The sequence below is a fragment of the Podarcis muralis genome, chromosome 1 (assembly GCF_964188315.1).
Source record: "Podarcis muralis chromosome 1, rPodMur119.hap1.1, whole genome shotgun sequence".
Classification (NCBI taxonomy): domain Eukaryota; kingdom Metazoa; phylum Chordata; class Lepidosauria; order Squamata; family Lacertidae; genus Podarcis; species Podarcis muralis.
In genome coordinates, this window is record NC_135655.1 from 108,770,552 (window position 1) to 108,783,445 (window position 12,894).

Here is a 12,894-nt window from a genome sequence, read left to right on the forward strand (position 1 = left end):
ACTCCTCTCCAGGACTACACACATATTATTATAATGGCGTCTAAACCTCTCAGAAGATGCTTTATCAACTCCAAGCAATTCAAAGCTGTTCTCCTCCTGTGGAAGGCAAAGTCAAAATCTTATTTAGGGGGATGAAACACTAGATAACAATAGCTGAATACCCAAGTGGGAGGAGTACAGTTTAGAGACTGGAAAACTTCAAAGGTTACTACTATCTTATGCACATCTACTTGGAAGTAAGCCTCAATGATACTGTATTCTGACAAGTTTTTTTTTGTATATTCATAAATAACTAAGAGAAAGCCAAAATTTACTGTTCTATGTTCATGGTAGTTGGAAGAAGCTTTTTGTTGCATGGGGCCCCTGACTTAATGTTAACCATTGCTGAATGACAATTTGAAGAATCTTGCCATGGATTCAATACTGTTCACCCTAATCCTTCTTGTAAAAACGGAAACATGCCGCGCTTCCCACTAGCTGTGAAAGTGGGAAGGTAGAATTTATGTGTCAAGCACGCTTATTAGTAACCAGCAAGTATCTAATCTCTTAGTTACATTTGAGTAGACTCCTTTAGGATTGCATTGAAGGCTTGTGATTACATTCATTGGCTATGAAGAATATACAAGTATACATTATTTTTATCTGTATGCTACCTTTCCATAGTTCAAACCATGATCAATGAGGCTTACAACATGATAAAAATATACGTAACTGCAAATGTTACAAAAGCAGTCATAAACAATAAGGAAAACATTTCAATTTCCACATAAATCACAACGATGTATAACAACAGTCTCCAACAACTCTCAGCTGTTTGATCCTGTTGGGATAGAACAGAATGAGTGATCTGCCATTAAAACCATGTAACTTTTCCATAGTTGAACTAGCTTTTGGCTCAAGCCCAGGCATACATATTTGAAAAGGAAGTGCATCTTACTGTGTCCAATGGGGCCATGTACATAGGAATAAGGCCTTAGTTCCATTGCCTCTCATTAGAAATAAACTGTTTCATATTTTTTTGGGTGCAAATATTCCATTTTGCATGGCTTGGGGGTTGAACTAAAGCCATTCCCAAGCACGAGAAACTAACCATGAAAATAAATATACTGCGCCCTGATAAAAGCTTGAGAAGCTGTGTGGTATAAGGACATGTTTGTGTTATGTATTGAAGTTCTCACCCTGGCCACCAGGAATATTGTGTATGTAGTTTTCACTCAGGTCCACGTCAGTTATTTTAGGCAGGAAACCCTGGGTTGTTGTTGCTACAATGTTGACAGCCGGCTGCCTATAAAAGCAGGCCGGCTGAGCTGTTTGCTGTTCAGTTATGTGACAGCTTACAAATAAAGAGCTGCTTTGGAGAAATCGCTGTGTCGTCTGCTATGTCTACCCACTATTTAGCAGTTTGCAAGCCTGCGAACCGAAAGCATATCTAGTCCAGCATCTCTTTCTCACAGAAGCCAACCAGACGCTTACAGGAAGCTCACAAAGCAGGACATGAGAACAATATCACTCTCTCCTGCTCACGTTCACCAGCAACTGGTTTTCCAAGATATGCAGCCTCTGAGCCCGAAGGAGTGCTCAGGCATCACTATAAGTAGCCATTGATTACACATATTGGTTAAAAATTATGCTACGACATATGGCATTATGGCTGAGCACAAAAGCCCTGCACATTTATTCGTCTCTATGTGTGAAAGGGAAACTGCTATCATGATAGCGAATCCCTGTCCCCCTAAGTGACCTATAGACCGTGTGCACAAAGGCCTGCGCACGTTGGCACCAGCTACACCACCTGCACACTGCTATATGCATAGGCTCCTGTACAAACATTCTATGGTATGAGTAGACACTGAACTCCACACACAGGTAAAGAGAGAGACTAAGCATTGTTGTATTATGTTTTTAGTGTTATTTGTCAGCTGCTCAGAGAACTTTATTACTAGGTAGCATACATTAATAATAAATATCTATGCAAAGCTAAATCACTTCAAATATAGATTATAACACTGCCAACACCAACTTTTCAAAAAGCACCTGTCAAACAAACAAACAAACAAACAAACAAACGTATGTCACCTGTGTTGATGCTCTAGGAAACCAACCAATCAACCAACCCTATCATTGACTACCCTGCCTGTATTGGAACCAACTAAAATGTCACAAAGTACTAAGTAAGCCTTCAAGTTCCTATTAATTAAATAATAATCAACACACCACATGTATGCACTTCTAAGTTCAGCACAATGCTTTTTCAGGTTGGTTGTTATGCAAATGAAGAGGGGGGGGGGGAGAAAGAAATACATTGTTAGGCATGGCCGTTCAGAATATTTTTTTAAAAAACACTAAGTGTTTTAGGAGTGTATGCCACCAAGTCCTAATCTGAGTAGACACACTGAAACCAATGGAATTGACTAACTTAAGCCCATCAGTTTAGATGGATGTACTCTGAGCAGGACTTAGGTGGATACAACCCTTAGTGCATGTTTCACCTGGAATAAAAGTGTGTGTGTGTGTGTGTGTGTGTGTGTGTGTGTGTATTACCAGAAACGTAAACAACAAACCTGCTCCAAAATTTAAAAGAAAGCAGTAAACACTTACAACTTATTGGCAAGGCAGGTGGGGGGAGATGGGGAGGGTGGGGGGACCCCCAAGCCCTGCCTCCCCCCCCCTTTCTCCTCGTTCGTTGCTGCCATTCTGGACTTGTGTCACCAGAGGTCTTCCTGGAAATATGGTCACTAGTGCTTAGCAACCAGCGAGGAAGAAAGGATGGAGGAAAGGGTAGACGCGCTTCACCTATCCCTAAGGCTGACTCTCTCCAACGCAGATGGGGGAGGGGGGAATAAACACATTTCCCACCCTGGAAAGTTCTTTTAAAACACAACACAATCGAAGCGAGTGACTTTTAGCTGCTCCAAACCAATAAGAAGCACTGGGGCGACTCAGGGTCTAAGGAAAGAGGGAGGGGGAGAAGCAAGCCGGGCTGGTTTTGTGTTCTTTTTATCAAACCAAGAAGGCGCGGCTGCAGCTTCACCTGCTTCTCCCATTCGTTCCAAAGCAGCAACAGCCCGATTTTTTTTGGGGGGGGGTGGGGGGTACTTTGCTGCTGCCGCCTCTGGCGCGCGACGGACGGCAGTGAGGCGACTTCTCCCGACGCGCAAGTGGCAGCTGAGCGCGCGCAAAGCTAGCCCGGTCCGCGCCACCAAGAGAAGGGAAAGTGGGGAGGGGGGTGATGAGAGAGAGAGACCAGCACTTACTTGCTCCCATGCCCCGAAGGTGGAGTTCGGCGCCCAGCTACAAGTGAAGTCGCCCCCCCCAGCTGGCGCTCTCCGTGGTTTGGTCCCCCCGCCCCGCTCGCCACAGGCTCCCTGTCGGACTTTCTTCCCGTCCTTTGGGCCACTTCTTTCTCCCTCTCTCCAGGTACTCCCTCAAGAGCGAAGGGGAAAGCGTCGTCGCGCCTAGAGAAACCCTCTCCAGAAACACTTCAGCGCCTGCCTTCCCTCGACCGGCGGCAGCAACAGCGGCGCCAGCGCTGCGCCCCCCCTCTCCGCCCACGTGAGCTGAGCGAGGCCGGCCCCACCCGGGCTCGGGGGACCCAAGCAGCCCCAGGCGCTGGAGGGATCGCCGGAGGGGGGCGGGCAACAGGGCGCGGCTCGGCGAGGCGGAGGAAGGCGAGGAGGGAGCCGGGGAGAAGTTGGCGCCGCTGGGCGCGCGCAGGGTGGCTGCTTTGCGCTCGGGGCGCCCTGTCTCCCGCGCGTCGAGATGGAGAGAAAGAGTGTCGTCCGTGTCTCGTGTGTGGAGGGGAGGCTTGGGCAGGGAGGGTGGTGAGCAAGCCGCTTTGGGGGGGGGGGTGAAGGAAGGAAAGGGCTGTGTCGCCCAAGCAGATCACCATTAAAGATCTGGGATCGGGCTGCGGAGAGAGCCAAAGACCAGAGACGCCTGTTGAAAGCCACCAAGGCAGCTGGAACACACTCGGCAACCTGTGGCGAAAGCGAGTGGGTTGCCGTCGCTTGAGAAGGAGCGGAGCCAAATAAAGGAGCACACAAAAACCTTGACAACTCCTAAAATATTTGAGGGACCGCCCCCCCCCCCCCCCCCGTTGATAGGTATGGCCATTCAAATCGTGTGTGCGTGCCTCGATTGTGCAGGGTGGGGCTTATCGCGCCCCCCCCCATATTTTATTCAAGTTGTCACCCCTGCCCTGCACAGACTCTATGCAATAGAATAAAAAGATCAGCATCCCCCCTTCCCCCCCCCCCAATACCGAATAGTGTCTCGTTTGCTGAATGTAAACGGATGGTGGGGGAAAGGGCTATGAATGGAAAGTGAAGACGCTCTATGTACTTTTCCTTGTTTATCTGTTTTTGTATCACACACAATTTTTTTTTGAATAAAAGCTAAATTGGAAAAAAAAAGTCATGATAAGCCTTCCATCATTCTAGATTCAGGTAGGTAGCAGTGTTGGTCTGACACAGTCAAAATAAATAAAAATTAAATAATTGTCCAGTAGCACCTTAGAGAACAACTAAGTTTGCTTTGGGTATAAGCTTTCCTGTGCATGCACACTTCTTCAGATACACTGAAACAGTGGCTAGATACTAGTCAAGGCATTGGATATCCATAATCAGATCTTACATAAACACTGAGGACTGGATAGCTCAGTTGATTAGAGCAGTGGTTCCCAATTAGCTAATTACTGATGACCCTTTATTTTTCAAAAGCCAAGTAACGGACTTCCTACTTTTGAAAAAAATGTATAACTCTATGGTAGTTAGCTCTGCAAAGCATTTTTTTAAAACAAAATGTGAGGCAGCCCCTAATAAGCGAAGGATTTTAGGTATACTAAAAAACGGACTGTAAAATTTGTGATATTACCATGCAAAAATGACAAAAAAATTAGTTGGGGTAAGGCCATGGACCCCTTGAGTGTGTTCCATGGAACCCCAGGAGTCCCCAGACCCTTAATTGGGAACCACTGGATTAGATCATGGTGTTGGTAACACCAAGGTTGCAGGTTCAATCCCCCTATGGGATAGCTGCATATTCCTGAATTGCAGGGGTTGGACTAGATGATCCTCAGAGTTCCTTTCAACTCCATGATTTGAGTTCAGCACTGCAGATGCCCCAAAATTGGATCAGAACATTCCCTAACGATGCCAATAGCAGTTCTGGGAATGGGATTTTGATCAAGGAAGTGTCTGTGTTTGTGTGTGTGCTGGGGTTAATCAGTGGTAAGTTTAGACTCTGAACTTAAGGGTCTTTGAGGAGGGGCTCTTTAAAAAGAAATGCACATGACTTCTCTTAAATATGTTGAAAGCCACCTCTGTTGAGTTGGGGGAATCCTCCTGTTCATTTTGATAAGTGGAACTTTGGACTTCTTCCCCATCTCTGGTGGTACCACTGATAAGGCCCCAGCTACACTAAACTTTCAAAGTAGTATCATACCATTTTAAATGATCATAGCCTCCCTAAAGAATCCTGGGAACAGTAGTTTGTTAAAAGTGCTAGGAGTTGTTAGGAGACCTCTATTCCCCTAACTGCACTACAAATCCCTCTGGGAATCGTAGTTCTGTGATGGGAATAAGGGTTACATAACAGCTAAACCAGGGGCACGGGTGGCGCTGTGGGTTAAACCACAGAGCCTAGGACTTGCCAATCAGAAGGTCGCCGGTCCGAATCCCCACGACAGGGTGAGCTCCTGTTGCTCGGACCCAGCTCCTGCCAACCTAGTAGTTCGAAAGCACGAAGTGCAAGTAGATAAATAGGTACCACTCCGGCGGGAAGGTAAACGGCGTTTCCATGCACTGCTCTGGTTCACCAGAAGCGGCTTAGTCATGCTGGCCACATGACCCGGAAGCTGTACGCCGGCTCCCTTAGCCAGTAATGCGAGATGCACCCCAGAGTCGTCCACGACTGGACCTAACTGTCAGGAGTCCCTTTACCTTTACCTTTACCAGCTCTTAGCATCCTTAACAAACTACACTTCACAGGATCCCTGGAGGTTTTTAAACAGAGGTTTAAACAGATAGCCATCTGCCATGGATGCTTTAGCCGAGATTCCTGAATTGGATTGGATGACCCTAAGGGTAACTTCTAACTGTCCAGTGTTTTGACTCTTTGGGGGAAGCCATGGCTGTTTGAAGTGGTATGATACTGCTTTAAATGTGTGGTGCAGATGGGGCATGAGTTAAACAGTGCCATGGCCCAGTATTCAGCCTCTGTCCTTGGCTGTTTTCAACTAGAAATATAAATGTTGGCTGAACCATTCACAGCTCTAATGTAGTTTGCCTCTAAGCAAATGAAGCCTAGAAGCTTACCAAACTGTGTGCTATAAATTTGGTTGCCAGCGTCATGGAAGCAAAATGGTGCTAACCTGGAATTCTTAAGTGAGAACTGTGGTTATAATAGTTAATGCACACAGTATGTTTCTCCCTAAAGCAGAGTTGCGAAGGGTAATTCTGTGCTAAATGAATTTCTGCCTGCTCTTCACCTATGACAAGATGCCTGTGTGGGTTTTTTTTGGGGGGGGGTGGAGGGTGAAGTAATGACAGTCTTAAACCATGCGTACCATGCCAAAGTGTAGATTTGCCATCTTGCTCTTGGCAGGGTTCCTGAGCCCATTAAACTCCAGAACTTCAACTTTCTCTAGCATGGACATAAAAGCAATAGGATAATCACCACCTGCTGAATTTCTTCATCTCATTTGTGTATGTGTGTTTTAGGTAGGGATAACAACTCCTTCTCTGGCAGGGCTCCTGTGCCTCCTGCACAAAAGAGCAGAAATCCAACATTTTCTGAGCATGGAAAAGATGGAGCAATAGATGATTCATCTATGGCCTTTTGTTTGGGGGGAGGAAGAGAGAAAGGACTATTGTGAAGGTATTAGGCATGGGACCCGTGGAAAAAAAAAGAGGAATTGGCAACCACTCCTTGTAAACAAATATACACACAATGGCATGGCAGAAAGAAAGTCAGCAGGTGATTCCATTCCCCCCACCCCACCCCAGCCCTCGCCAATCGCTTCAATTTCTGTGCTGGGAAATGTTTTACTTGATGAATTTCAGACCATGTTAAAGGCACAGCACACCTGCCAAAGTGCTTGCAGGGCAACAGCAAACCTTTGCGAGGCTTGTCCTTCTATTGGGCAGAGTGAGGTGGCATCTCACTTGAGCGTGTCATAAAAGGGCAGCAAATTGTTAATCATTTGGGATAGAAACACTACCAGGGTGTTTGTGAGATTTTCTGTCTGGGGTGCTAAAATAATCAGGCTGAGCTTGGGTAGTATGCACTGTGATTTGGAGGGTGGGGCAAGGGACACATATTTCCATATTTCACTGGGATGGCAAAGAGGACAGAGAGATCCCTCTGCTGGATTGACATTGTGAATCATTTGCCACAGCTGTTTATTATGTACTCTTTTGCATTGTTTATTATCATGAAATGTTACCGCTGTCTTTTTTTGTTTTGTATTGTATGTTATCTATTTACATTATGTTATAATAATAATATTATAATAATTTATTATTTATACCCCGCCCATCTGGCTGGGTTTCCCCAGCCACTCTGGGAGGCTTCCAACCAAATATTAAAAACAATATAGCATCAGACATTAAACACTTCCCTAAACAGGGCCAACTTCAGTTGCCTTTTAAAAGTATAATAGTTGTTTATTGCCTTGACATCTGCTGGGAGGGTGTTCCACAAGGCAGGCGCCACTACCAAGAAGGCCCTCTGCCTGGTTCCTTGTAACCTCACTTCTCGCAGCGAGGGAACTGCCAGAAGGCCCTCGGAGCTGGACCTCAGTGTCCGGGCTGGATGATGGGGGTGGAGACGCTCCTTCAGGTATACAGGACCAAATTGTGCTACCAATGTAGCGCACATTCCTGCACCCTTTTGACAAAGAACAGCATACAAAAAACTTCAAAAAAGAAATCAATGCACGCTACACCGCCTGGGGCTCCCTCAACCACACAGCTATTACAGGTGCAGGAGCAGTGTCCGATTTTGCCCCTCTATGTACTCCATCCGCCTCTCAAAATATTGAGACCTGGCCGGGCGGGGAGGCGAAGGATTTTACGGATTCATTAGCAAAATGAATGCCATGCGCCCCTGCTGCCCACGCGTCTGGTGTTGAAGCTGATCTATACCAAAAGGGAAACCTGGGGGGAAAAGCTCGCGAAGGGTTAAACCCTGGAAAAGAGCCAGTCCGCCCTGCAGCTCGTGGAAGGCAGAAGCAGCAATCTGTTCTAAAAGCCCTGTCGATTCCCCGGGGCTTTCAAGGGAAAGCTAATGGCTGGGAGGGGAACGGAACGGAAGGCACGCACCAAGCGCAGGGAAGAGACAACACGCGCCCGCCCTCCCGCCCCTTTAAACTGGGCGTTGGCCGCCGCGGCGGAGCGAAGCTCTTCCGGGGAGAGCAGCCGGCAATCTCAGCGCGCAGCATAAAAGCAGCGGCTGCAGCAGCAGCTGCAGACTTCGGAAGGGGCGCGCGCGGGGATGGGTGGGCAGAGGTTGCATTGTGCGACGGGGAGGGAGCGAGGCAGAGGCAGGGAAGGCGACTAAAAGCAAACGCCAGGCTCTGGGAGCAATCCCAAAGGAATCCCTTCGGCTCATGATGGTCTCTAGGGATCCAGCAGCAGACAGGGAGGGGTAGCGTGTTAGGACGTCCAGGGCGCCTTCGTGCCTCGACGGCTAGGGCGGAGAATTATTACCAAAGGAGGGAGGAAAGCAGGCTGCATGGGCGTAGCCAGGGTTTGTTAGAGGGGGCAGGAGACCCGCCTGCTTTCATCCTCTGTCTGGCTTTGTGATTGGGAATGAAACGTTGCAACAACAGTTGCTCTAAATTATTTTCTTTTGACCCCAAGTGCTCAGAAAAAAAGCCTGTCAAAATCTTTCTGCAATTTTTTTTTAGTTAAATATTTTTTATTTACTTGAATCAGTGGGGGTGGGACAGCTGGCCCCTACTCCCCCCCGCCCATTTTGCCCATGGCAGCGGGAGTGCCAGCTTGGCCCCCATAACTGTGGGTGTCTGGGGCTGTAGGTGTCATGGCCCTGGCCCTGAAATTTGTGGCTGCTTGGCCCCTTTGTGGGAAATTTTGTGGGTGTAGGGAGTTGGCACCTAATAAGAGATGGGAATGAAGGGGGGACTTCTTGGAGTCAGGGGGGTGGCAGTCGGTAGCTCTCTACAACAGCCAAAGTGGACAGTGAGACGGTTGAAACTAGCTTCTTCTGGTCCACACCCCTTTTAAAAGCAAGATATTTCAATGCAACTAGTTGGTAAAAGTTGGAAAGTTTGTGTGTACCTGCATGGGTAAAATAAAATTTACTTCCCTTCCCTTTCAAACAAATGATGGGAGGTTAGACCTAATACAGGGTAATGCTGGGCTTTTCTCATTTGTGTATGAAATTGGTGTAAAAAGAGATGGACGTTACATTGAGGGAAAATAAGTAGAACTATTTCAAACAGAGCATCGTAAGTTCAGTTAAAGTGGGTTCCATAAAACAAAACACCTGAAGTGTTAAAATGCCCAAGTAAATTTACAGCCTTAGGCAATATAGGGTTTGGGAGTAAAGCAAAGAAGGTCCAGTCTTCCACAGTTTTACAGATGTGCATTTTTAGGTTAGAGGTGAGGAACATCTTCAAAATAGTTGTTTGCTGGGATGGAAATATTTACCACAAAATAACACAACAGGGCTTTCCTGTTTTCAAGGCATTTTTAATTTTAATTTGTTGCTGTTCAACATTTGAAAAAATGCCCCAAAATGTGTTTTTAATTTTAAAGAGGAAATCCCCCTTTTAAATGACAAGATGTTTCTACATGGCTTATATGAACATCTGTAGAACCATGTTCACTGATGCAGCAAACCCATTTGTGGTTCCATTGTGTTTGCTGCTTTTGTGTGGATTTCAAATCCTTCCCCCCCCCCCTTTGTATCTGAACATGCTGAAAATGTTTCTCCCACTTTTAAACCTTCTAACAAACACTCGTCAACCTTCTTTAAGTGTGTTTCATGTAGGAGTCTCCCTGATGCCTTTTCAAAGTAGCCTTGCAATTTTTTCTCTTTATAAATGAATTTGGTCCTTTTAGATTACATGAGATCAATATGCTTCAGCTTCCTATTATTTTATGTTTTTGGAGAAAAACAAACGGGGGGGGGGGGGGCTATGAATTGGTTGTGGAGCTTTCATTGTTAGGAATGCTCTTAATTTCAAGTAATTGATTCCAGTCTGCTGAAACAGCAGGTACTCTTTCAGCAATTAATGGCAATATGGTTTCACTTCTTTTCACACCTTGTAAGAGTTCCTCATCAGTTGCCTTATTTAGAACTTGTCTTTGATCATTATCAATAGGCTGCATATATTGCAGATTAAAATCTATGGCTTGTAAAGATGGAACTTCTGTACAGTGGTACCTCGGGTTAAGTACTTAATTCGTTCCGGAGGTCCGTTGTTAACCTGAAACTGTTCTCAACCTGAAGCACCACTTTAGCTAATAGGGCCTCCTGCTGCCGCTGCGCCGCCGGAGCACAATTTCTGTTCTTATCCTGAAGCGCTATTTCTGGGTTAGCAGAGTCTGTAACCTGAAGCGTATGTAACCCGAGGTACCACTGTACTGTAAAGCTTAGAATAAAAAATTATCTTGTTAGGAGAGAGGGGGGGGGGGACTTATCTATCCACCCTTCTCCATGCCATACATAATTTAAAAAAAACTTTAACATTGCTTCCTCTAACTCACCTTTTCCTCAAAATTAAAAAGTCCCAAATTCTGCAACCATTCTTCAATCCCTTTGATCATTTTGATTGCCCTTTTCTGCATAAATTTAATCACGTCTTTAGGCAGTGAGTTGTTAGGCCACTGCAGAAGTCCTTCTCAAAAAGCTGAATTGTATTATTGTAATGCCTGGTAGGATGTTCTGGAACCAAAGAATGAGGAACGTTGACATATCTGGTCCTTTGAAGTTTTCTGCTATTCCTTTTATTATAAGCTTCAAACAGCGAGGACTATAGTCTGCCTCTTTGGGATGGAGTAACCAAACAATTAAGCCCCTGTGTTGCAAACAATTATCAGTAATATCCAAGGCAACACGATGACCAAGTACAACAATGCGATGTCAATATAAACTCTTTATATAATCTATACAGAAGATTGAACAGTATGAAATATATGAAATATGCACTCTCTGCAAAACCAAATAAACAGAAATCTTATAAATCTCTGCAAGTCACAAAATATGCACTCTTGATGGATTCTCTTGAAAACAGAGAACCAAATCAACATAAATCTTGTAAGTCTCTGAAAGTCTTTGTAGACTATGCAAGTCTCTGAAAGAAGCAAGGGGTCAGAGGCTTCCGGAACAGCATGCTCAGCATCAGGTAGGAGTTTGAGCTCTGAGTTGCTCGAGATAGACTCGGCACCTGGAGAGGCTAAGCAGGAGCAACAGGAGGCATAAGTTGCCCCTACTGAGGTGGATTTCCTGGGAGCAGAGGCTCAGTGGCGCAAAAAGGGGTTTCCTCACACTAGAATTGGACTTAAAGACACCTTAAAAAGAAGGAATTTAGGGGAGAACCTCAGCACAAAGGAGCGAGACCGCCCTCTGGTGCCTTCGCCAGTGTGGTGTACTGGTTAAGAGTGGTAGACTCGTAATCTGGTGAACCGGGTTCGCTTCCCCGCTCCTCCACATGCAGCTGCTGGGTGACCTTGGGCTAGTCACACTTCTCTGAAGTCTCCCAGCCCCACTCATCTCACAGAGTGTTTGTTGTGGGGGAGGAAGGGAAAGGAGAATGTTAGCTGCTTTGAGACTCCTTCGGGTAGTGAGAAAGCGGGATATCAAATCCAAACTCCTCTTCTTCTTCGCCTCCAAACCCCATGAGCTAGCGCTGGACTCTCCAGTAAGATATTGACACAAACTCAAGGAGCATCCCCCCCCCCCCAAAAAAAATACATATATACAGTGATAAGCTCCAACAATATATTGGAAACAAAAAAGGGGGGGAACTAACAAACAGACAAAATTAAGAAGTTGCAAATGGAATGCTAAAAGGGGGTCATGCCTCACAACAGAAATTAACGCTGCAGAACCGGCATTGCGGTAGAGGTTTTGAGGGGCTTCTCCGTGCTCCCTAAACAACACAAACAACCCAAGAAGTGTTACTGGAGTTTGGTGCGGGGGAGTAGCTTAGGCCGGCTAAACAGACGACAGAAATAAGGAGAGCTCTTTACCAGAGGCTTGCGGGGATCTGGAGAGGTGACAAGAAGGCTGGAGAAGACAGAGTGGAGTGGAGCTGAGGGTGGAAAGGGTGGTGAGTCAGCAGACTGAATGGAGTGGGCGGCGGCCATTACTGAAAGACTATACAGGAAAAGACACCAAAAAGCCCCTTTAGCACCAGAGAAAGAAAGATTCTTATCTGGTGAAAACAAGCCAGAAATCTTTGTTTTATGATGTCCAACGCTGCAAGTGGTTCGAAACATAGTGAATAGTCATCCCGGATATACCCACTGTTTTGTGAAATTCTTCTTCAGCACAGCAGAAGGATACAGAAATGCTTCATAAACCCATCTATATGGCGAATGGAATTGTATAACACAATTGCTATGGAGCAGTGGTCATGAAGTTATGTAACCACTGCTCTTTGGGATGGAGACAGAACAACCTGAGTAGTTTCAGTAAGGTTTTTTTTGTTTAACTTCAGTGATTTGCTTCATGCTTAAGTTAATGGCTTCACTGGCCGTCTTAGACATGTCTGAGATGTGGTTCTGTGCTCCGTCAACCTGAGCTCCCAGCAGCATGATGGTACGTTTCCGTTCAGAAATCAGATCTTGGCAAAGCTTGTCAAACCGTGCTACCATCTCTTTGTCCAAAGAATTTCAACAATCGCTTCATCTTTGTTTGGTTGCT

The 12,894-nt window shown here is 45.9% G+C and overlaps 1 protein-coding gene across 1 annotated transcript in view; it reads right to left on the reverse strand.

Annotated features, from left to right (window-relative positions):
• Positions 1 to 3,516, reverse strand: part of LOC114605946 (sodium channel protein type 2 subunit alpha-like) — a 98,606-nt gene extending 95,090 nt beyond the window's left edge. Inside the window, exon 1 of the mRNA XM_077936934.1 lies at positions 3,255 to 3,516. The gene's annotated coding sequence lies outside the window, so the exon portion shown is untranslated. The remainder of the gene's footprint in view (positions 1 to 3,254) is intronic.
• Between the last annotated feature and the right edge of the window lie 9,378 nt (positions 3,517 to 12,894).